At 42.8% G+C, this 24,067-nt stretch overlaps 1 protein-coding gene across 1 annotated transcript in view; it reads right to left on the minus strand.

Annotated features, from left to right (window-relative positions):
• LOC130141923 (amyloid-beta A4 precursor protein-binding family A member 1-like) overlaps positions 1-24,067 on the minus strand; it is a 137,317-nt gene that overhangs the window by 86,291 nt on the left and 26,959 nt on the right. Inside the window, exon 2 of the mRNA XM_056323222.1 lies at positions 5,053-5,130. The gene's annotated coding sequence lies outside the window, so the exon portion shown is untranslated. The remainder of the gene's footprint in view (positions 1-5,052; positions 5,131-24,067) is intronic.

Raw genomic sequence — 24,067 nt, forward strand, 5'->3', positions numbered from 1 at the left:
CATGGGGCACCCCAGCCTGGCCCTGGGTCCATCCCCCAGCACCAGCTCTGCTGCCCAAAGGTGGACCCTGAGTGATCCCTGCATTCCAGGATGGCTAAAACACAATGCTGCAGCTGTTTATCTCACTCCCTTGGCAAGGAGTCATTCTATCTCTGGCATTTCTGCTTCCAGACCGTTTAACCCCTTCTTACAGTTGGGCCTTCTTGCCCTCCGTGCTAGATCATTCCTCGGTCACAAATTACTACTGCTGAGCAGTTATGACGTACGGAATTAGACTCTATAACTCGAAAGTTATAAAGTAGGTATGCTTATTGCGCGCAGATGCACGGGGGATCGCTCCTCCACAAGCGTGCATGCCCAAAGTGACGAACCATCTCACATTTATACAATAAACCAAATTAATATTCAATTAACACCTATACATATTCGTTACCTAAACCCGCTTACTCTCGCTTCATATGTTTAATTAGCTTATCTGTCCTTTGTCTGGAATGTGGTGGTCTTGCAGGTTTGTAGGTGATTCATGTCCTTGTGACCATCTGATCTTCTCCAACAAGAAGACTTAGCACTCCCTTCCTCTAGATAACATTGGAACGTCTCTCATCCTTTTCTCATCCTTTTTATAAATAGCCCCTTTGTTAGAGGAAGAAGGGTAGGTGTCTCCTCAAAGCTGTGTGACTATGTGACCATACACCACACCCATGACCAGTCACCATACCCACATTCCTTGAGCAGACATATACAATCACTATCATTGTCCCCATTTCACACTATTTCTCCATATCAGTTACAACTAGAATTTTCTCTTCATTGTCCTGAAAACCAGCTACTGGGAGGGACCAGAGTAAGGCAAGTGAGGGGCTAAGCACTGGCAGTTGGATCAGGAATGCCAGGCACAGCATACTGGTTGCTGGTACAGGCAGAATGTATCTTCTCCAAACCTGGTGTGTGGGGTGTGCATGCATATTTCCTAGCTAACTTTCAAGCTAGACTACATGGTTAGTAGGAAGCCCTGGGTCTGGACAGGGGTATCAGGCAGGCAAGGGTCCATGCTGGTATGCCCAGGGGGACTTGTGAATGTGGAGTGCATGCGGAATGAGTGTGTGAGAGTGCATACACTTTTACTAATGAGCATAAAGCTGGACTAGCCAGTGAGTAGTGATGCCACTGTATGAACACCACTGTATATACATTTATGTCAAAGTACTCTGTTAAGGGAAGGTTGCTGGCTCAGCAAAAGGCCTTAACCTTTTGATCTGTCATATAAGGGACAAAATGAATAAACTGCAGAATTAGCAAACTCTGATTTAGTGTTTAGCTATATGTTAAACAAATCCGTGCACAAAATTTAGGCCAAGATGACTCTCAAGTCATCAAAACTGAAGAATGAAAGGCCTTCCAGTCAAGGGAGTTAACCTTGGGAAACAAAGACCAGATAATGATAAGAACACAGTTATATAAATTATGCAGAAAGAAGCCTCCAAGCGAGAAAGTTCTGGCAAAAGAGGAAACAAGTTGATAAGATGTTGCAATCCACAGAAAATTAGTTGAAAGTAGGACAAAGGTAATTGTGACATTGGGAGATCGTGACCTCTGACTCAAATAGCCTCCCCAATAGAGGGCAAACCCCTGCTTCAGGAGCATGCGTAGCTGATAAAACCTTCAGTAGTGCTATATGAGGATGCATACTAGTTTGCATTAGAAGTGAGAAACTTGTAACCAATCCTGTACATGAATGAAAATGAATATGTAATACACTATGAATGTGCAAGTACTCTACTGTATATAATGTGTACCCTCGAGTAACTTGTTAAGTATGCTTGGAGGAAACATTCCCCCGTGCTCCCAGCACTGTAATAAAGAATGCCTGCCTTCTAAAACTTCAAATCAAGTCTTAGAGGGTTTTTCTACATGACCAACTTTATAGTATCTTCTGGTGACCCAGGTGGGACTCTGCTATTGAGCATCAGCAGATCTGTGGGATCACAGGAATTCCAGCGGGCACTGAGGGATTCTTGGGGAAGACCTCTGATCCCCTGAACGAAGGCTGCAAAGCAAAGTTCCCTGGTAAGATGTAAGACATTCTTTCTGGTCTGGGATACCTGCCCATAAGTTGAGGTGAAAGCCCCACTGGGTTGGGTTATTGAGGGCTCCCCTGAAAACAATCTGTCTGGTAAAATTTCTGCCTGACATACTCGAGTGTGTATATATATATATTTCTGTCTGGTATAGTGCACTCTGAACATCTGAATATATTTATATACATGTCTATTATTATAAAATTTTAAGCACACTAAAAGAAAATGGGCACTGGTCAGTCTAAAGGGGGTATTTTAAAGAAATATCTGTTGGGATATTTGGGGCACTGGAAACAAATAGGGGGTGGTTCTGGGGGAAATGTAACTAAAAGCAACCAAGTTAAATACTGTAATCAGTGGTGGCCATTGTATAAACTGGATGATGGGGAAAAATGGCCAATGAACAGCACTTGGAATTATAATGCAATGTTACAGCTGATGTTGTTTTTAAGGTGAGAAAAGAAATGGGATGATATTTTATATGCTGATATTTTTTTCACTTTAAAGAACCATCCTGAATGGCAAAAAGTGTGGTATAAATTTACCTCCCAGTGATCCTTTTTTCTTGGCTTTGGAAAAGGATAAGAACAGGTCTTTGAAAAGGTGCTGCTCTGCTTGTAGTATAGGACAAAGATGTTTAAAATTATATGAACAAAAGGAAGAAGATGATTTGAGTGAATGGTTGCTCCCCAGCAGAGATTGGGAGACTTCTGACGATGATATTACTGATGTGACATGGGTAAGAGAAAATGGTCATAGGCAAGCTCGTAAGGCTGGTGGCAGGGAAAGTCACTATGAACAGCGAGAGCGATTTAGTGGGGCAGAAAGTTTTAGCCCAGTAGCAGGGCGGGCATGGGCCATACAAGGGGAAGTTATACAGGCTCACCTGCACCAGGCTGTGGGAAATGAAAGACCCATTATGGTGAGGGTCCCATCTTCAATAACAGACTTGAATAATTGGAAAACAATGGCTGGGAATTACAGGAAAGACCCCAAGAAGGTGGCTAGTGCTTTTGAAATGATGGTTAAAATACAGGATGCAGACTGGAAGGATATAGAGGCAATAATGCAGGTTTTGTTTGATAGTAGAGAAGGAGACAATTTATTGAGTATCTAGAATACATGTGGAAGCTCAGGTTAACTCAGGAATTTTACAAGGAACTGTGGAGCATCATTTCCCCTCTGTTGATCCAAACTGGGACCCAAATATTAACGGACCCAGGCAACTGTTGACTCAATATCAGAAATGGATTTTGCTTGGAATTCAAAATGCTATGCCTAAGGCAATAAACATGTTTAAATTGTATGAGATTAGGCAAGATAGAAGAGTCCCCCACAGATTTCCTGAATAGAATGAAGGAGGTAGCCCACAAATATACAAATATTGACCCTGAATTGGAAAAGGGACAAAATCAATTAGCCCCTCTATTTGTGGGGCAGTCCTTGGATAATATTAGAAAAAAATTACAAGGAAATTATGTTTGAGATTGGGGAAAGTTGTTGGATGTTGCTTGGATTGCATATAGAAATAGAGCTAGTCAAAAGGAAAGAGTAAATATTAGATTGGTGGTGGTATTAGAGGAAAATACTAGGATCAGAGGAAGGGGCCAAGGATGGGGTGGACCCCTGAGAGGTGGTCTCCGGCCTGGGTTTCGGTTAGGTGATAATCCATGTGCATACTGCAAAAGGGATGTACACTGGAAACAAGAGTGCCACTTAAGAATTGGACCACCTCTGCACCCTTGCTCCCAGTAAGTGAGAAATGAGGGGGACTGGAGGAGTCTTTCCCAGCAGAACCTCTGGTTAAAGCGGAGCTGGGAAATGAAGTTGATGTTTTGGTAGATATTGGGGCTACTTACTCTGTTCTGAACACTTTAGAGGGGTAGCTAAGCAATAAGAATATAAGCACAGATGGTGCAACAGGGAACCCGTGAAAAACAAGAAAGAATTGAGAAACAGGGGATGTTAGTTAATCCTTACAAACAGTTAACAAAACATGGCCTTGGGAGAAGGAATAGACACCATAAATATGTCAAGCTGGGAAACAAGACAAGCTCAAGGAGAACCAAGTGGTTAATGAGACTAAACAGAAAATTATTAGAATTATGGGTAAACTATGCTAATTAGCATACTAAAAGATTCACCTTCGATCAAAGAAAGCCCCTCACTAACAAAGCCCCCTACCCACAGAACATAGGCAGTGAAAAAAAAGAATGCTGTACCTTTAAATGGAGACAAGGCTTGTAAGAATTAATGAGAATTAAGTGTGACTAAATGTAATTCTAAAGAATTGTTCAAAGTGTATAAAATGTTTTTCTATGTGTTGAGGTGTGTTAACTTTGTGGATTTGCCACTTAGCACCCATCTCTGGGCAGACATGCAATAAGCAAATATCTTGACTCTGTGTGTGGATTGGCTCTTGCACACCTGGTGAAGAACCCAGATTTGGGATAACAAATCAGGAAGGAGTCCTGAGCCAGAGTGGCTGAAGGGGATGCCTGTCTTAACATCCTTTAATACATTAAACCTATACTTATTGACTACTTGATACACAGCTAGTATACAGTCAACAATGAAGCCAGTCTAACAGATGCAGGGTAAAAAAGTCCCTTCATTGCCTGCCCACATCTCCCCCTCTATCTGAGGAGAAAGGAACTGAAAGGATCCTGCACCTGACATAGCCAAACTCCACAAGTTCCTTTATAATTAAAAAAAGTAACAGACCTAGAATTAAGTCACCCCCATTAATGTTCATCTTTTCTTCCAATTGGAAGTCCCAATATCCAGTTTCTATTCTGTTTTGATCTAGGTTTAAGTTTTAAAAAACATGATTCAGGTGCAAATCTTCAATTCAGATACACCAGACCTCATCAATGTATACAAGTGAATGAGAACAAAATGACAGTCATCTCTTGTTGGGGTCTGCAGCGGGTCTGCAGACAAGTTAGTTGACTTCAAAGACTTAGTCACGTACCTTTAAGACAGCCACAAATTGTCAGATATGTAAACAGGATGTGAAGAATCGGAACTTAGAACCGCAGCATACGGGCACCTACAGCAACAGCAAATAGCAAGCAAGAAGAACACAAAAATCTATCAGGGTCTGACAAATGTACTGTCTAAGATATATAAATAATTTGTATAAACAATAAAGGCCATTTTGTCTGAACCCAACTACACAGACATAATGTTTTTTCAGTCTGCCTCGACCTGCATCACCACAATCTCTAGGACACAAGAGAGAGACAGAGAAAAAGAAAGAACATGTATGAGCAATCTCTGCTCAGGAAAGGAATAGGCCTTTCTTAGCAATAATGTCTTGCCAACAGAAGAAACAGAGCCAATGAACTCAAGAGGGATTTGATACCATCTATCTACCACCATAGAAAGGTTGCCCAATGTTATAACGCAAAGTACTAGCAAACCAAAAGCAGTGAAGACAAAAATCTTTGCAAGCCTCCACAGATGTCCATCTCTGTAACAATGGATTTCACATACAGACTGGATCAAAAATGATAAAAAAGACATCAACAAATCCTAAATAGCAAGTGGTACAGAGAATAAATGTGTTTGTTCTTGCCAAATGAAGTTACAGTTTAAGCATCATAGATGAAATTACTAGTATAAAAGTCTAAGCTAGGGAAATTTGATTTTCTTGTTTGGGTTTTACCACACAATTATTCACTGATAGCTTACTCTTTTTTTCTTTTTTTTTTTTTTTTTTTCCCCCCCCCCCCGGGTTTATTATAGCTTGTATCTTAAATTAGTTGCCAAGATAGCCTACAATTCTGACCACTGGAAATGCCACACTGGCATTTAAATCATAATTATTAAGAAGTCAGTTTCCAAAGAAAAAAGAGAAATTAGAATATCATTTAAGTGAATATCAATATTATAATGAGGCTAGCTTTAATCTTTATTAGAGAGATCATTCCCAATTAAGCTCCTTGGATAGAGTGCAGCAAGTTACAGAATGCTGTTCCAGATTGTTTCAAAGCAGAAAAAAGCATTAAAAGGCTAAAGTAATGGAATACAAAGCATATACAAGATTTGAAGTGCCTCTAGAACAGTTAAGCAATATTTTTTTTACTTCTTAAAGGCATTTATTACAAAGAAATAATTTTAGTATTTACCAAGACAGGCTCTTGATCTAAAGACTTACTGCTTCTTAGACCAAACTTAAAGTCGAGAGCACAATATCAATCAAAAAGTGTTGAAACTTCAGTAAATTTCCAGTTAGCTTCTGTCACACATTCAGTAAATAAATTCCTTTTGAGGAATTGGTTATACTTGAAAACTTCAAGCTAAGAGAATATTCCCTCATGGGAAGCCATCAGGATTCATACAATATAAAAGGAAGTGGGACCTGATTCTTCTTTGTCTCATTTTTGTCCGAGAGCAGCAAAGGCTGGCTGCTCTGCAATCAAGTGTGCCAGGATTGGAGCACAAGAATAAGGCAAGCAGGAGCAGTGACCTCACCAACAAGGAGCCATAATGTGGAGCAGTAAATCCAGGTCAGGATTAGGGCTAGAGACAGTAGGTGGGGTCAGAGGCAGTCCAGTGATCACCCAGCAAGTCTGTAGTGATGAGGTGAGGAAAGGGGTTGAAGAAATTTTAGTAGATCTAATTGCTTAACAATTACCTAGATTGTTGTTGATAAATAATGCTTTCTTTTACTAACCATTGTGTAAATTAACTGAAGCAAGGAGTCTGCAGTTCCTCCTGAAGGACAGTTCCTGATGAGAACTAGATAAAACCAACTCTATAGTTTGGACAAAGACCAAGGAACAACTGAGTCTGCACAAAGAGAGAAGGTAAAAAGCTCAGATCGAGGGAGACTACCAAGCCTTCATCCCCATGACCCCCACAAAGAGGCACCACACAAGCACAGTTGGGAGGGACTTATGGAAATGACTTCTTGGAACTAATTTTAATATGAAGCAGGAATAGGTCATGAATATGTATAGGTGTATTTGGAAACCTTATGTATATGCAACATTTTGATTATATAAATTGAGGTAAATTGTTGCCCCAGGTGTGCACAGGTGAGACAACCTGACAACCAACCTCCCCCCCCCTCCCCCCCCCCCCCCCCCCCCCCCCCCCCCCCCCCCCGAGCTGAATAAACATACCTACTTTACAATCTGATAGACTGTGGAGTCTGATTCTGCATGTCAGAGGCAGGTCCAAGGCCAAGCTAGGAAGGCAAGCCAGTAGGTCCAGGTCACAGTCAGAATCACAGAGATCCAAGACCAGACACAAACATAGCTGCTACACATCTGTGATATAGCAATGTAGCACAGGCAGGGGCCAGTGGTAATGCTTCACCTTAAAAGCAGCTCCCAGGGGAAAAGGAGGATCAGGCTCTCACTTCTAGCTTTCTTCACAACAGCTCTTATCAGTGAAGGAGCTGACCTTGGACTCAGCCAGCTAAACTCTTTTACTTAGCCAACTAAATTCTAGAAGGGGGTTGTGCTCCAGGTCCTTACAATTTTATTCCACAAATGTCAATGTCACTTCTGACTTTGAGTGGAACAGCCAATGAATACTACATAATTTATTTACCTTTTATATTGTAATGTGCAGCTAAAATGTACCACTGCCTGAGAACCATATTTTTTAAAAAAAATAAATTAAAATAAAATAAAATAAAAAGGTTTATAAATCCTTAAATTCTAGAGAAATAGAAGGTCCAAAACCTTTGTTTCAATTAGAGTTAGTACCCTAATATTATTTTTCTTTGGGGGGTGGGGGTGGTGTGGTTAAAGACTTCTAGAAAGGCTTGAAAAGGACAACAACAAAGATGTGGGAATTATATGTACATCAGGGAGGAGATGAAGAGAACAGGTGAGTTGTGCGAGTATAAAAATTCAAGGTATTTAATGTGAGCACATCAGCTCATTCCCACTCCCCCTTCTCCCCCTGCAAAATCAAATTAATTCAAATTTTACTGCTGCTATATCCTACATTTCCTTCTCAAGGATCTGAAATATTCTTGGATTACATTACTGAGAAGCAGATTTTAAATATTCAATAGTTTGCCTCTCCTTTCTCGGAGCCAATGAACCTCAAAGGCTTCCATGCACAGAAATTAAATAGATAAGCAAGAGCATACAAGAGATGCAGATTTTTTTAACATTCACAAAGAATGGATGAAAATATAAAATTTAAGCTTCACAGTCTATTTATAGTCTAATATATTTGCAAATTAAATCTCTTTGTTAAAGTCCCAACTAAAATGAGATTCACATCTGCTAACACAATGAGTTTACCTGGAAAATCAGGGATGCAGCCTACTATTGGACTCTTAAGCATTATCCTTAGCTGTGCTGCTGATCTCACACTAATCTGGCATGTTCTGTCCATCCACTGCCCCCCTCCCCCATATGATACATATAGATCACTCCCTTGATCAATAAGGCATCCCAACAAGTTAACAGGTGATAAGAGAGGGGTGTTATTAACCCTGCCTACCCATTGGAGTGTTCAGGCCATAGCATCAGTGATCACCAACTTTTTGGGGTCCCTCCCCTCTTGCCTGTAGATACACTCCAGCAGCACGAGCAACTGTAGTTGATTACCCTCTTCTTAGTCCCTCCAGAGAGTTACCATATTCATGGACTCAACAGGATCGGCCTATTGCTAAACATATCCCTCCATCAGCCAAGCCCAAAGCCCACCTCCGTTGTGCAGGGGAACATTTACAAGTGGCATAGGCACCAAACTCCCCCAGAAGCCTGCTCTCAAGCCATCAGCTATATCCTGTTGTCTCCAGTTTCCCAGCACATCTATAGCCACTGCAAGGGTGTCTCCTCATAGTAGTGGCTGTAAGTTTTCTATATATCCCTAATCTTGCTATGAGTAAAGGACACATGCTGTCTGGTCACATTATGGGGAATGGTATTTCATTTCTCATAGGTCTGCCTAATTGCTGTAACTGGGGCTTCTTGATAGGACTCTGCTTTAATTCATCATCAGAGTCCTTAAATTCACCATTCCAGTTTTCCCAAGTTTTGGGATCCCAGTCCATGGCAGTCACCTTTAACCTCACCGACTGTTCTCCTAGCAGCACAGAAAGCTTGGCACATAGCTTTTAATTTTGCCAGCTCAATGCTACTAGCTGGTAACTTCTGATCAAGCACCTCTCTTTGCACTGAGCACTCATTAATGCTTCCTTTGGCAAACCATTACTCCATTAGAAAACATCACCTCCATTTGTGACCTTTGTTAAGCATTCCAATCTTTTTTGAGCTCTACTTGAAACATACAATATGTACTGATACACCTCCACAGCAAATCAGCATCTCTCTCCCCTACTATTTTGTGTCTTATCCCTTCTGGCTAATTTCCTTGGATAATGCACTTGGAGACATCCCAGGTGTGACCCATGGCAAAAACACAGAAAGTTGACACTAAGAAGGGGAGAGTCAATAAGCAGCATAGTAGGTTGAGGGTCATATGCATAAGAGTTTCTTCCTGCCACACTATTAGCATATCTGCTTTGGTGTTGGTCACCCACAGGTCACAATCCCTACAGGCCTGTACGTACTCCCCCCTTCTGGCACAGAGTCATCCCTCCAAGACAGTATCCAACCATCCATGCCTTCTGATTTCTTTCTTAAATATGTTTGAGCAGGGGGTCCATGTTGCTTCTCCAATTTGATAAAGTTTTGGATGCAGTGGGTTTTCTTCCACTGTGTTTACATCCCTGTCAGTACTTCTTCAAAGGAAGAAACCTTGGCAACAAAGCAGTCTGGGAACAGACTAGCTGGAGAGCAGCTCTGCTGAAAAGGCCCTGGGGGGGGGTCTTGGAAGACAGCAATGCTGAACATGAGCCAGCAGTATGCCCTGGCAAGCAAAGATGGACAACAGCATCCTGGGCAGGATTAAAAAGAGCATAAGCAGTAAATTTCAGGGAATGATTCTTCCTCTCTAGTCAACACTCATTAGACCACCCTCTAGAATACCATATCCAGTTTTGCCACCCCCCCCCCCACCTCACTCCCCCCCCCCCCCCCCCCCCCAATACAAGAAAAGCATTGACAAACTGGAGTGAGTTCAGCAGAAGGCCATCAGATGGTCAGGGGCTGGAGCACTTGCCCTATGAGGAGAGGCTGAGAGTACAGGGCTTGTTCAGCCTGGAGAAGAGAAGGCTTCAGGGGGCTCTAACAGCAGCTTGCCAGTAGCCATGAGGAGATCATCAAGAAGACAGAGCCAGGCTCCTCACAGTGATGCATGGTGGGAGTATGAGAGCTAACCAGCATACGTTGAAACAAGAAAGGTTCAGACTGGATACAAGGAAAAACTTTTTCACCACAAGGACTGTCAAGCATTGAAAAAGGTTGCCCAGAGAGGTTGTGGAGTTTTCATCCTTAGAGATATTAAAAACCCAACTGAACACAGTCCTGGGGAAGCCTGATCTAGTTAGTCCTGCTTTGAGCAGGGAGGGTTGGACTAGATGAACTCCAGAGGTGCCTTCCAACCTCAAATAGTCTGTAACTATTATGGAGAAGACTTACCCAAAATCTCTGGGCTCCATCTACTCTGCTCTAACAGTTTAGGCATGCACAGGAAAGAAACAAAGCAGCACAGATAAACTCTTAATAACTTTACATCCTTAGAACACATTTAGGGCAGGACACCAGACAGCAACCCAGGTAAACAACTGCTAATTGGCCTTAGATATGGAGTAAGTCAAAGATATTGGTGTGGGGTGATGCAACCACGGAGGCCAACAATAGCTTAGGCCAACCACATAAGTTCAAAAGCAATAAACAGTGAAGAGTATAGTCCCTTATGGGGAACATCAATACACAGATGTCCAACACCACACAGAAGTCTGAACACACAGTGTAACAGTAACACATAATGGCAGGGCCACTAACAAGGATCCAGACACATCAAGTAATCAGAATGGGTGTCTAGTTCCCCTAGAGTCCATGGTGCCTATCTAAACTGGACGAGAGAGGGAGCAGCCTAGACTGCTGCAAGTGTGAAGTACAAGCACGTCACAGAAGAGGAATCTTAGGATAGAAATCACTATCCCCCCCACTATACTCATCACACTTGATAAATTTCATGTCACTGAGTGATGTGGTTCTGTTCCTGCTGTTACCTTACCCCTAAATGCCTGAATTTTTAACCAAAGTATCAGTGGTATTGAATTCTCCTTTTTTAATGTTAGGCACCTTTGTTTTCAGGGAATTCTATAATTTTGCACACTGAATGCATTTGTGGGGATTTCTTTCTGTTGTGTATTGAGTGTACAACCCAAGCCTTTTCACATACTGTGTTTTGACAATCTGAGTAGGACCACAGCCCTTGGAATGCTTGTTTGAGACCCTGTCTATTCATAGGCTGAGTACAGGTATTTGCACAGAATTTTGTTTTCTTTGTGGTGAGGACATATAATAAGGAACAAGTGTTTGCATATGTGATGAAAATTTATTAAATTGATTAATGCTTATGAAAAAGCCTTTGTCTTTAATTAGAGATCACTTAACTTGGGCAGGGAGCTCAGGGAGCTCAAGGACAATTTTAATGAGCAGGTGGTGTTTGTCTTGAGACCCCTGAACAAGCAAGATATCAGCAGGACCATCTAGACAATAAATATTGTGTGCAGCTATGTCATGACAGTAACTCCACCACTCTCAGGCATATGGCCAATGTCCCTGGCGTGTGTGTGAGCCTTATGAATCATGAGATAGTGCATGCCTGCATTTAACCTAAATTTAAAAGTTTACATATATTAGGTGTGTAAACTATTTTTGTTTTTCACTGAGTATAAAGGTGGGCAAGCTCTGGGACTGGGCCAGAAGCCTCACCTACGAGTGGATGCACCATGTAGGAATTTTCCCAGTTACCAAGAGACTCCTGGCACCAGCTGCAATGGGGCTTCCCAGTCAAAGTGTGGGCCTGGATGATGTTAATGTGGTAACTGGTGATGTATCCTTTTCTTAGTCTCTGTAACACTTTGCAGTAATGATCTGATGCTTTGCTCCTATTGCTCTTTTATCATACTGTGCACAATAACTAGTACTGTTTCCTTTTATCATATTTCATGCTGTTTTTCTTTATTATAGTTTAATGTAATAAACTGCATTTATTCTTATACTTGGTTTGGAATTCATTTTTGCTTGGTATCCAGTCAATCAGCAAAACAGCATGGAACCCTGTAATATGTATGATTGTTTGTCAGGTGTATGTGGGGTCTGTGTGATGTGAGAGATATCAGTGTTTCCCAAAAAGAGTATAACCTCATACCATAGTCAGATGCAGAGTGCTGTAGCATTTGTAACCAAGCAATTGGGATTGCAAACCAGCTGGTTAAAACTAACACTTGTTTCAGGGTGCCAGGTGAACAGTATGCAGATATACTGCAATATCTGGCATCTTGTTTGTGAGTACAAGCCAAGGAGTACAAAAAGATGAGATGTTTGCAAATGAGTGCATGAGATCTGCTGGCCAGCACTGAGTCTGATTCACCAGAGAGTAAGAGGAAGATCAGGACATTTGTCTTGTCCATGTTTATATGTGTATGTAGTGGCTGTAAAAGCACTGTTCTTCCATCTTTGTTGATCTATTGATGGTTGACCATACCTGTGCCTATTGGGAATTTATGCTCAGACCTGGGAAAAGCAGAAGCCCTAGCAAACTGAAAGAGGTGAGATGACCCTAAAGCAAAGTCCACAGAACTTGGCTGCCCCTTAACAACTGTTGTAAGGAGGGAATGGCTGGTACAGAACCTCTAAATGAGGAAGGGACTGCTCCTTTTGCAAATGTGTCCAAATCATTAGAGTCTGAAACCAAAATGTGTAACATTCACTTGAAGGAGTATATTGAGGGTCTATTGAAAGCTAAAGAACACCACAATTATTGAGCCTTGCTATATTTGCCATAAAGCAGACAGAGACCCAGAGGCTGAGCTCTCTGCAAACTAGTCCCTGGAATGTGAGAAAATGTTATACAAGAAAAATAAACAATTGCAAAAGGATGTCTCCTCAACCTAAAGAGAGATTCAATTTATACAGAACTGAGCATTCAGACTCTGAGTTATAAAGGGAAAAAAAACAAACTATAAACCTTTGTAAAAGGTAAAGCATACAGAAATCAATTCCACTTTCCTATGAAGAAACACCTAATTCTTGTCTGTGTCTCACCTCCCTTTTTCCAATAATCCCCTCCTCCCTTTTTGATTCATTTTGCTATAAAACACTGCTTAATCCTTTAAACCCTGTAAATAATGTACCTATTAAAAATATCTAACAACCCACGGCTTCCGTCACTAGACAAATACTTGCCACCCCTGCTAGTTAACAAGAAGTGGTTGAACAGAGCACACTGGGGCCTGATAGTCTGGTATAACTCTGCAAGCAGCATAGGAAATTTGTGTTGCAAGGATGCTTGGAGAAGGACCTTGAGCCAAGGGGTTCTTTAAGGCGAAAAGAAAAGAAAAGAAAAGAAAAGAAAAGAAAAGAAAAGAAAAGAAAAGAAAAGAAAAGAAAAGAAAAGAAAAGAAAAGAAAAGAAAAGAAAAGAAAAGAAAAGAAAAGAAAAGAAAAGAAAAGAAAAGAAAAGAAAAGAAAAGAAAAGAAAAGAAAAGAGCAGCAGCAGCAGCTAGGGACACCCTTCCTCCTTCCCATCCCCCAAGCCAGGAATCCTTAAAACTTATGCCCTTAGAAGAACCAAATAATAAGAATAATCTATTCCCTGACTTTTTAGAATAAAATGCTAGGCTGGGGAACTGGGTTATTCAACAGAAGAGAAAATGCGTGAAATCTGGATCCTTGCAAAACTACTTCCAAATCTAACCAATATGCAAAATTTAAATCATCAGTATTACCAAAACCCTCCCCTAAAGAACTCAAAACTGTGTGCAGTACATTGGGTACCTTTTAAACTGTTACATTTACCAGTATGACTACCCAATACCCTTAAAGGCAGCAAAAGGGGGGATGCAAAGCAAAACAAAATAGTAATTTAGAGATAAAAACTTAGTGCCAAATTGTAATTTCAATTTAATTAAAAATTAAATTTCAAATTTAAACTAATTGTAAGTTTGGTAACTTCAGGAGTTGATTAGGAAATAGAGTCCTTGTATTCTGCTGGATACTAACACATCCACTAAAGTATGAAGAGAAAAGAAGAAAAAGATGAACAGAAAAACTTAGAAATTGAAATAGATCCAATTTAAAGGTGTTACTCTCCAAAAAAGAGAAACCCTGTTTCTCTAAAGTGAGTATGGACATATTTCCTATTTTTTTCCTAGTGATCAATAACAAATCCCTGATATACAAGTGTAATGTCTATGCATGGTCTGTGTGTGCTCACACACGTATGTATTAATATCACGTTATGTGTTTACAAAACATACTGTGCACAATATTGGAAGGGACTGGAGGGGCTAGGGGAACTTCATAAAATAATAGATTCATAGAATTATCATAGAATGGTTTGGGTTGGAATGGACCTTAAAGATCATCAAGTTCCAACCCCCCTGCCATGGGCAGGGACACCTTCCACTAGACCAGGCTGCTCAAAGCCCCATCCAGCCTGGCCCTGAACACTCCCAGGGATGGGGCATCCACAGCTTCTCTGGGCAACCTATTCCAGTGCCTTACCACCCTCACAGTAAAGAATTTCTTCCTAATGTCTAATCTACATCTACCCTCTTTTGGCTTAAAGCCATTACCCTCTGTCTTATCACTACATACCCTTGTAAAAAGTCCTTCTCCAGATTTCTTGTAGGCCCCTTTTAGGTACTGGAAGGCTGCTATAAGGTCTCCCCAGAGCCTTCTCTTCTCGAGGCTGAGCAACCCCACCTCTCTCAGCCTTTCTTCATAGGATAGGTGATCCAGCCCTCTGATCATCTTCATGGCCCTCCTCTGGACTCGGTCCAACAGGCCCATGTCCTCCTTAGGCTGGGTGCCCCAGAGCTGAATGCAGTACTCCAGGTGGGGGGTCTCATGAGAGTGGAGTAGAGGGGAAGAATTACCTCCCTCAACCTGTTTTCCATGCTTCTTTTGATGCAGCCCAGGATTTGGTTGGTTTTCTGGGCTGAAAGCACCATCCTCCATCCCTGGAAAGGTGATGGAACAGCTCATCCTGGAGGTCACCTCGAAGCATGTGGAGGAAAAGAAGGTTATCAGGAGTATTCAACATGGATTCACCAAAGGGAAATCATGCCTGACCTACCTGATAGCCTTCTATGATGGAATGACTGGATGGATAGACAAGGGGAGAGCAATGGATGTGACTACCGTGACTTCAGTGAGGCTTTTGACACCATCTCCCATAACATCCTCATAGGTAAGCTCAGGAAGTGTGGGTTAGATGAGTGCTCAGGAAGTGTGGGTTAGATGAGCAGACAGTGAGGTGGATTGACAACAGGCTGAACGGCAGAGCTCAGAGGGTTGTGTTCAGCGGTGCAGAGTCTAGCTGGAGGCCTGTAGCTAGCGGTGTTCCCCAGGGGTCAGTACTGGGTCCAGTCCTGTCCAACTTATTCATTATTGACCTGAATGAAGGGACAGTGTACCCTCAGCAAGGCTGATGATGATACAAAACTGGGAGGAGTGGCTGATCCGCCAGAAGGCTGTGCTGCCATTGAGCAAGACCTGAACAGGCTAGAGAGTTGGGCAGAGAGGAACCTAATGAAGTTCAACAAAGGCAAGTGTAGGGTCCTGCACCTAAGGAGGAACATCCCCGTGCACCAGTACAGGCTAGGGGATGACCTGCTGGGGGGAAGCTCTGCAGAGAAGGACCTGGGATTTCTAGTGGACAAGTTGCCCATGAGCCAGCAGTGTGCCCTTGTGGCCAGGTGGCCAATGGTATCCTGGGGTGCATTAGGAGGAGCATGGCCAGCAGGTTGAGGGAGGTTATCCTCCCCCTCTACTCTGCCTTGGTGAGGCTGCATCTAGAGTGTTGTGTCCAGTTCTGGGCTCCCCATTTCAAGAGAGACAGGGAACTACTGGAGAAGGTACAGTAGAGGGCTACGAAGATGATTAGGGGACTGGAACATCTCCCTTATGACGAAAGGCTGAGGGAGCTGGGCCTGTTTAGTCTAGAGAAGAGAAGACTCATAAAGATGAATTATTTATAGCTTGGTGGGCCCATGACACTTCAGGCCACCAAGGAAGAGATCCAATATATAGATGGGCCCAAGATCAAGGGGTGGACTTAACCATGGACACTATTGAACAGGTAATCCATGAATGTGAAATGTGTGCTGCAATTAAGCAAGCCAAGCGGTCAAAGCCTCTTTGGTATGGAAGACGATAGTTAAAATATAAATACGGGGAGGCTTGGCAGATTGACTATATCACACTCCCACAGACTTACCAAGGCAAGCGCCATGTGCTTACAATATCCTGTGCACCATGCCATGGCCCAAAACAGTATCCTGGGCCTTGAAAGACAAGCCTTGTGGCGACATGGAAAGAAAGAATTGAATCAGAGAATGGAACTAATTTCTGAAACAAACTCATAGACACTTGGGCCAAATAGAATGGTATTGAGTGGGTATATCACATCCCCTATCATGCATCAGCTTCTGGGAAAAATAAATGATACAACAGACTATAAAATACTACACTGAGAGCAATGGGTGATGCGACTTTCAAACACTGGGATACACATCTAGAAAAGGCCACCTGGTTAGTCAACTCCAGAGGATCTGCCAGCCAAGCTGGCCCTGCCCAATGAAAGCTTTTAAAAACTGTAGAAGGGGATAAAGTTCCTGTAGTGCACCTTAAAAATATGTTTGGAAAGACAGTCTGGGTTATTCCTGCCTCAGGCAAAGGCAAAACTATTTGCAGGATTGCTTTTGCTCAAGGGCCTGGGAGCACTTGCTGGGTAATGGAGGAGGATGGGGAAGTTCGATGTATGCCTCAAAGGGATTTGATTTTGGATGAAAACAGCCGATGAATTTAGTTGTGTCACTTCTATATACCTATTAGTACACTGGGTATCTTGTAGCACCCATCTCTGTAGAGGGATTTTTAAAGGACCGAGGACATATGTTACCATTGTCCGGCTTGGACAACCCAGGCCTGTTAGTTGAAGCTGCAGAGCAACTTTAAATTGTCCTTGGAACAAGCAGGGTGAGAAAGAAAACAAGCTATGCACAAACAAGAAGCCAGGTGCAGAGCAAGTCCTGGGAACTGCGAAATCAACACACTCTCATCAGCACACTCTGATCAGGTGCCTGCAGCATGCTCACCAATCAGCGACGCGGATGCCCACGTGACCAGAAACTTTTATCCAATCACCTGTGTGTTAAGTCGTGTGAGCAGTTGGTTTAAGTTATAACTATGACCTGTTTGTTTAATAAAGTGAGCACGGCATGTAGCCATATTGGTGTGATTGTTGTGACTTGGTCGACTCTCCACGGGGGACCCTCTTCATCTGGCGCCCGAACAGGGACCCATTTATTCACTTAAATGCGGTTCGTTTAAATGCGGTTTAGCTTAAATGTTTTTCACTTAAATGCGGAAGTCACCATGCATCGGACCCGAAGGGAAGTTGTCCGATTAGGGAGCTGGAGGTCGGAGGCGGGCGGAACCTGGAAGGCAAAAAGCGGAGTCCAGAGTTCAGTGTAGAGCTGCAGATTACACCCCCGCTGGAGGTAAGACCGCGACAAGTAAATCGCAACAGGGCTCTCCACTGATATCCTCTCTGAGAGAGGGGAGGGCACTAAGGAAGACCGTGATGAGTGCGGCGGGGCTCTCCGCTAATACCCTTTCTGTGAGAGGGGGGAGCACTAAGGAAGGCCGCGGCCAAAAAAAAACAAACGTGGCAGGGCTCTCCACTGATATCCTTTCTGCGAGAGGGGGGAGCTCTCAGGAAGACTGCAATGGAATTAGATGCGGCAATTAAACTGTTAATTAGCATCCTCTTTAAGAGAGGGGAGAGCATTAAAGAAACAGAAGTGGAGACCTTAGTTCGCTCGGCACGAAAAAAGAATAAGATTCCCAAACCCACGTTATTGTTTAGTATTACGGAATGGAGAGAAGTGGGAAATTGCCTCTGGGATACTACGATCAAGGGAGGTAAAGAAGGAAAAGAAGCTAAAGCGTTAGGAGCTACGTGGAGGTCTATAATTAACACTCTGGAAACTATGAAGGCGGAAAAAAATATAGCGGCAGCAGCTATAGAAGCATTGGGAGGAGATGTGGTAGAAAAGCCAATAGAACAGAAGGGTGATTCACCTAAGCCTTCTCTCTTGGCTACATTTTTCGGAGTTGGGCATACTCATCCTATGAAGGGTATGTCAGCCTCTGTGTGTTCAAAAGTACAGGAGTTTTTAGATAAGACAGCAGACAAACCGGAAGTTACTCCTCAGAGGTCTGTTGTAACTGAGCTGAAACCGGAATAGGCGGCTGAGCCTCCCCAGGAAGGAGGAGCAGCGAGTCATGCTGCACCAGTTGGAGCTGTGGGTGGAGCAAGACCAAAACGGAGGGTGGCTACAGATCATAGGTCAAATCAGGGAGGGCAAAAGCGCTGTCCAATGTCGTATCCTCCTCTTCCTGAAACATCATCCGACGAATTTGAGGAGGAAGGCGGGGAAAAGCTTTGTGATAACAATACAGAGAAATCCTTACAGGAGGTAATAGATAAATGAACAAACCTGGAAAACGAGTTGAAATGAACCTGCCTACTACTTCAGTACCTGTAATTCCTCCAGTTAGCCCAACTACACCTCCGATGCTGAACTCGAGAAAAGATCCAATTCTACAGCATTGGTCTGGTGTTGTTCGTGATGCTATTTTGGAGGGTGATTAGCAGGTGACTAGCTCGTTAGCTTGTCCAGTACTGGTTAATAATCTTGATGCACATAATTGGGACATGATTTATGGACAGTTAATGATCAGATTTTAGCAATGGGAGTGTTGCAACCTGGTCTTCCAACTCCTACAATGATCCCTCAGAATTGGCAAATTGTTGTGATAGACTTGGAAGACTGTTTCTTCACGATTCCCTTACACCCTGATGACACACAAAAAACCTCACTAACGAAGACTTGCAATCATTCCGATCCTGGTTGCATGGCACCGAAGCCAACAGTCCTCAAACTTGTTCACCAGAACAGCGGGCTGCCCTAGAAGTTGTGTCCCGCAAGATTCAGAATGGCTGGTGTGGTTGCTGAATGGTGAATCATCCGTTATCTTTTTTGGTTTGTAATGTTGCCATTTCACCTTTTGCCCTTAGTTTACAGTGGCAAAAGAAAAAGTGGGAAAATACAGCGATCGTTTTAGAGTGGTTGGTTTTGCCATTGCAACCCAGACATTATATTTTAAGTTGTCCTGAAGCAGTAGCGGCCTTGGTGAGAAAAGGAAGAGACAGGTTTGTTGGAATTGATGGGACTGAACCAGCAGATATCAGCATTCCAGTCCGTGGTGATGATTATGAGTGGCTCCTGAGACATTCAACAGCCATACAGGAAGCCTTGATGGGTTATGCAGGTGTTGTTCACAACAACAGGCTAAAAGAACCTCTCTGGAAGATGATAGAACATTACCAGTGGATTGCAAGACCATTATGCTCAAAAAGACCAGTTGAAGGGCCAACGGTGTTCACAGATGCAGGACGAAAGATGAAGAAGGCTGCGTGTGTTTGGCAATCCGATAATCAGTGGCAGAAACACGTGATCACCGGTGAACCAGGGGACAACCTTCAAACCTTAGAACTGAAAGCAGCGTGTTGGGTATTGGGAAACTGGAACAACACACCTGTAAACATAGTATCAGACTCATTGTACGTAGTTGGTGTAGTACAGCACATTGAAGATGCCTTGCTGAGAGAGGCAAAGAATCAACATCTTGGTGACATGTTTATACAACTGCGTAGTACTCTTCGACAGAGAAAACATGAATTTTGTATTATGCATATTAGAAGTCATCAGTGGACCATTGGTTTGGGCGAAGGTAATGCTAGAGCTGATGAAGCAGTCAGCTGTCTGGCAATAACTCCTCCAACAAAGAAGTTTGAAGAAGCTCGTAACAGCCACAAGATGTTTCATCAGAATGCAAAGTCTTTACATCGACAGTATCAAATACTAATAGCAGATGCAAAGGGTATTGTCCGCTCCTGTCCTCAATGTAGTCATCATGGACCTGGTTTAGGGGTGGGCACTAACCCAAAAGGTCTGAAGGCACTTCAGGTTTGGCAAATGGATGTAACACATGTACCTGACTTTGGGAAGCTTAAGTATGTGCATGTCACAATTGACACCTATTCTCATTTTATATGGGCCACGGCACAAACCGGTGAAAAGGCATTACATGTGGAGAGACACTTAATGCCTTGTTTTGCTGTCATGGGAGTACCTGTAGAAATACAGACATACAATGGTCCAGCATATAGTAGTCAACGAGTCGCTAGGTTTATGACAACTTGGGGAATTAAACACATCAAAGGGATTCCTCATTCCCCAACGGGGCAAGCAGTTGTTGAAAGGGCAAACCGTACCCTGAAGGATTATCTTCAGAGACAGAAAGTATCGCAGGACATAGCTGTAACTAAACGGTTGACTAAGGTGTTGTTTACCTTAAACTATCTCTCCCTTACGGAGGGTAGAGAGGGACCACCTGTTGTTATACATCACCAAACAGCGCGAGGGAACCAAACAACTACAGTTCCTGGTTTGAATGTTCTGTATAAAAATATGGCTTCAGGTGTATGGGAAGGACCTAATCCCGTGTCATTTATCGGTAGAGGTTATTTTTGTATCTCCACAGATAAAGGACCTATATGGATCCCTAGCAAGTTTGTGTGACCTGTATGTCAACATCAGAAGACGGAAGAGAAGACTCAAGAGCGAGCAGACGGAATAAACTGTCTATGTTGTAAGGGATGTAAACCACGGGTATTGTGCCAATGTATGCTATGTGGGGTAAAACAGTTCTGTAAGACAAAGCTTAAATGTACATGGTGTAAAGAGTGTATGTGTTTAATTAGTAACCGGGCATGAAGCAAGAGAAAACATACAACTAGTGTAATACCATGCTGACTGGAGACAATATACATCATCAGAATCTGTGAAAGCATAGATTTGTGGGGTGGAATGTAAAAAAAAAAAAAATTGTGGAAATTGCAGGACTAAACATGTTTAAGTGGTGGACTTGGTTTACGGTCTTGATGAATTTTTTACCCATTGGCCAAAGTATTTTTGACATCTTGCCTAGGACAAACATATGGGTGACGTGGGCAAATATCACAGGAGTAACAGACTTTTGTTTAAGTCTGCAAGAGGCAGACAACCCCTTTAGAACTTGCTTAATTGGTATTCCCCTGCAAGAGAATGAAACAAATTTTGATGTTTTTTGGAATGTTAAAACAGTGGATCTGACTTCCAATCAGAATGGTACATGTATGAGTCTAAATGGGCAATATGTTTGGCCTTCTATGCGTAATGCAGCATGGCAGAAGACGGTTATTGAGAATTTAAATCAACCACATCATTTACCTTTGCAGGAGTTAGACCTATTGGCTAGCGTTGTACCTGTTGAATATGTTAATGTTACTGCAACTGATATGGCAGACTGTACCCACATGTCATCACCACTTCAACCCGTGAATGGCACCGGAGTAATTTGGTTTGGTGACCCATGGCAGTTATGGCTAACACGTCAAGGTGAATGGGGGTTTTATGCAGGGTTTCAAAATCTAACCAGTTCACCTAGTTGGGGTGAATTGAAAACTGGGGGTTTCCATGTAGATGTATCAGGGGGTTATCAGTTGCCACCGGGAGTCTTTTTGATATGTGGGGACAGAGCGTGGCCAGGGATTCCTTTGTATCCTGTCGGTGGACCGTGTTATTTAGGGCGTTTAACTTTGCTCCACATATGAAAGGCTTATTGAAAATGGCTCCACAATCTCATAGATCACGGAGGGCACAGCGCACCTTTGATGAAACATGTAATGACCAAGTCGATCTACATTCCATAACCGCAAATGTCCTAGCCTCCATATTTATGCCGGGAGCAATGACAGCATTAAATGCTAAGAATATACAAAGGTTAGCTTGCTGGGGAGAGAAACAATTTAATCTTACATCGCAGATTTTAAGTTTGTTATTGCTTGATGTAGATAGTGTTAGGCATGCTACGTTACAAAATACAGCTGCAATAGATTTTTTTTTATTAGCACATGGACAAGGTTGTGAAGATTTTGAAGGGATGTGTTGTATGAACCTTTCCGATTATTCCATATCGATGCACAAGAAGTAGTGACAATTGCAGGGAAACATGAAGCATGTTTTTGCTGATGATAATCCTTTCGATGAATGGTTGAGAGGATTGGGGATAACAGGTTGGTTAAAGGCGTTATTGATGGAAGGAATACGCTTTGTTATAATCATTGTTGTAATGTCTTTAGTTTTTAGCTGTTTATTTTCTTGTTTGCAGAAAGGTTTACCATCTATTGTGAAACAGACATGGGTTGTCCAAAAAGGAAAAGGGGGATATGTAGAGGGATTTTTAAAGGACCGAGGACATATGTTACCATTGTCCGGCTTGGACAACCCAGGCCTGTTAGTTGAAGCTGCAGAGCAACTTTAAATTGTCCTTGGAACAAGCAGGGTGAGAAAGAAAACAAGCTATGCACAAACAAGAAGCCAGGGACAGAGCAAGTCCTGGGAACTGCGAAATCAACACACTCTCATCAGCACACTCTGATCAGGTGCCTGCAGCATGCTCACCAATCAGTGACGCGGATGCCCACGTGACCAGAAACTTTTATCCAATCACCTGTGTGTTAAGTCGTGTGAGCAGTTGGTTTAAGTTATAACTATGACCTGTTTGTTTAATAAAGCGAGCACGGCATGTAGCCATATTGGTGTGATTGTTGTGACTTGGCCAACTCTCCCCGGAGGACCCTCTTCGCATCTCTACCACTTTGGATTTGAAGATCTGAACCTGACACCTTTTCAACTGCCACACCAATGAAGAATGAGTTTGGTAAGCCAGATCAGCACAGCCATAATAGTATCAGAACTGGCTTCAAAATGGAACAATCCAACACCTCGTACCATCTTCCCTGCCCTGCACTGAAAAACTGATATAACAGATGGAGCCCAACATCATGGACAAAATGAACTCAATGGACTTCAGAGGGATGGTCCATAGACTAAGGGAATGATATCTGTGTATTCATGTTAAAGGACAGGAGAGGTGATGATGTACTGGAAAATGTATCATGACATAAATGGTATGGAATATGGGGCAGATACTGTTTTGGTTTTGGCTGGGACAGAGTTAATTTTTTTTCTTGGTGGCTAGTGCATTGCTGTTTTGGATTTGGTGTGGGAACAGTGTGGTCAGGGACTTCTTGATTTCTCAGGCCTTGCTGGTGGGAGGGCTGCAGGGGCACTGGGGGGGTGGCTGGGACTGCAGGTCATTGCTCAGGGACTGGATGGGCATTGGTCGGTGGGTACTGAGCAGTTGTATTGTGCATCACTAGTTTTCTTTTCTCCCTTCCCTTTAGACTTCATTCCTCTGCCCTTCTCCCTCCTTTTCACTGCAACTGTTATTATTATTGTTCTTTCATTTTTATTCTATTTCAGTTCTTAAACCGTTCTTATCTCAACCGTCAAGTTTTGCATTCCTTTCCCATTCTCCTCCCCACCCCCCTGGGTGAGGGGGAGTGAGCCAGCAGCTGTGGCTGCATGGCAATTAATTAACAGCTGGGGTTAAAACATGACACCATGTACATGAACTGAGAGGGAAGACAGGTGTTAAGAAGGGGTCACCCAAGAAGGCTGTCATTATAGTGGCTGTAGAGACACAAGAAGGCAATCAGTGCTCTCCCAGACACAGAAGAACTGAAATCACCTCCCTTGATCCTGGTGAGGGGACTTCTGGTCTAGCACTGCAAGGGTCAGACAGTGAATACTCTGACCAGGAACAGGAATAGAGGGTCCCTGCCTTTGGCCAGGAGGAGGAAAGGGATGACTGGGTACACTGGACCATGTGGATTCAGTGGCCTGGCATATCA

The sequence above is a fragment of the Falco biarmicus genome, chromosome W, assembly GCF_023638135.1.
Source record: "Falco biarmicus isolate bFalBia1 chromosome W, bFalBia1.pri, whole genome shotgun sequence".
Lineage (NCBI taxonomy): Eukaryota > Metazoa > Chordata > Aves > Falconiformes > Falconidae > Falco > Falco biarmicus.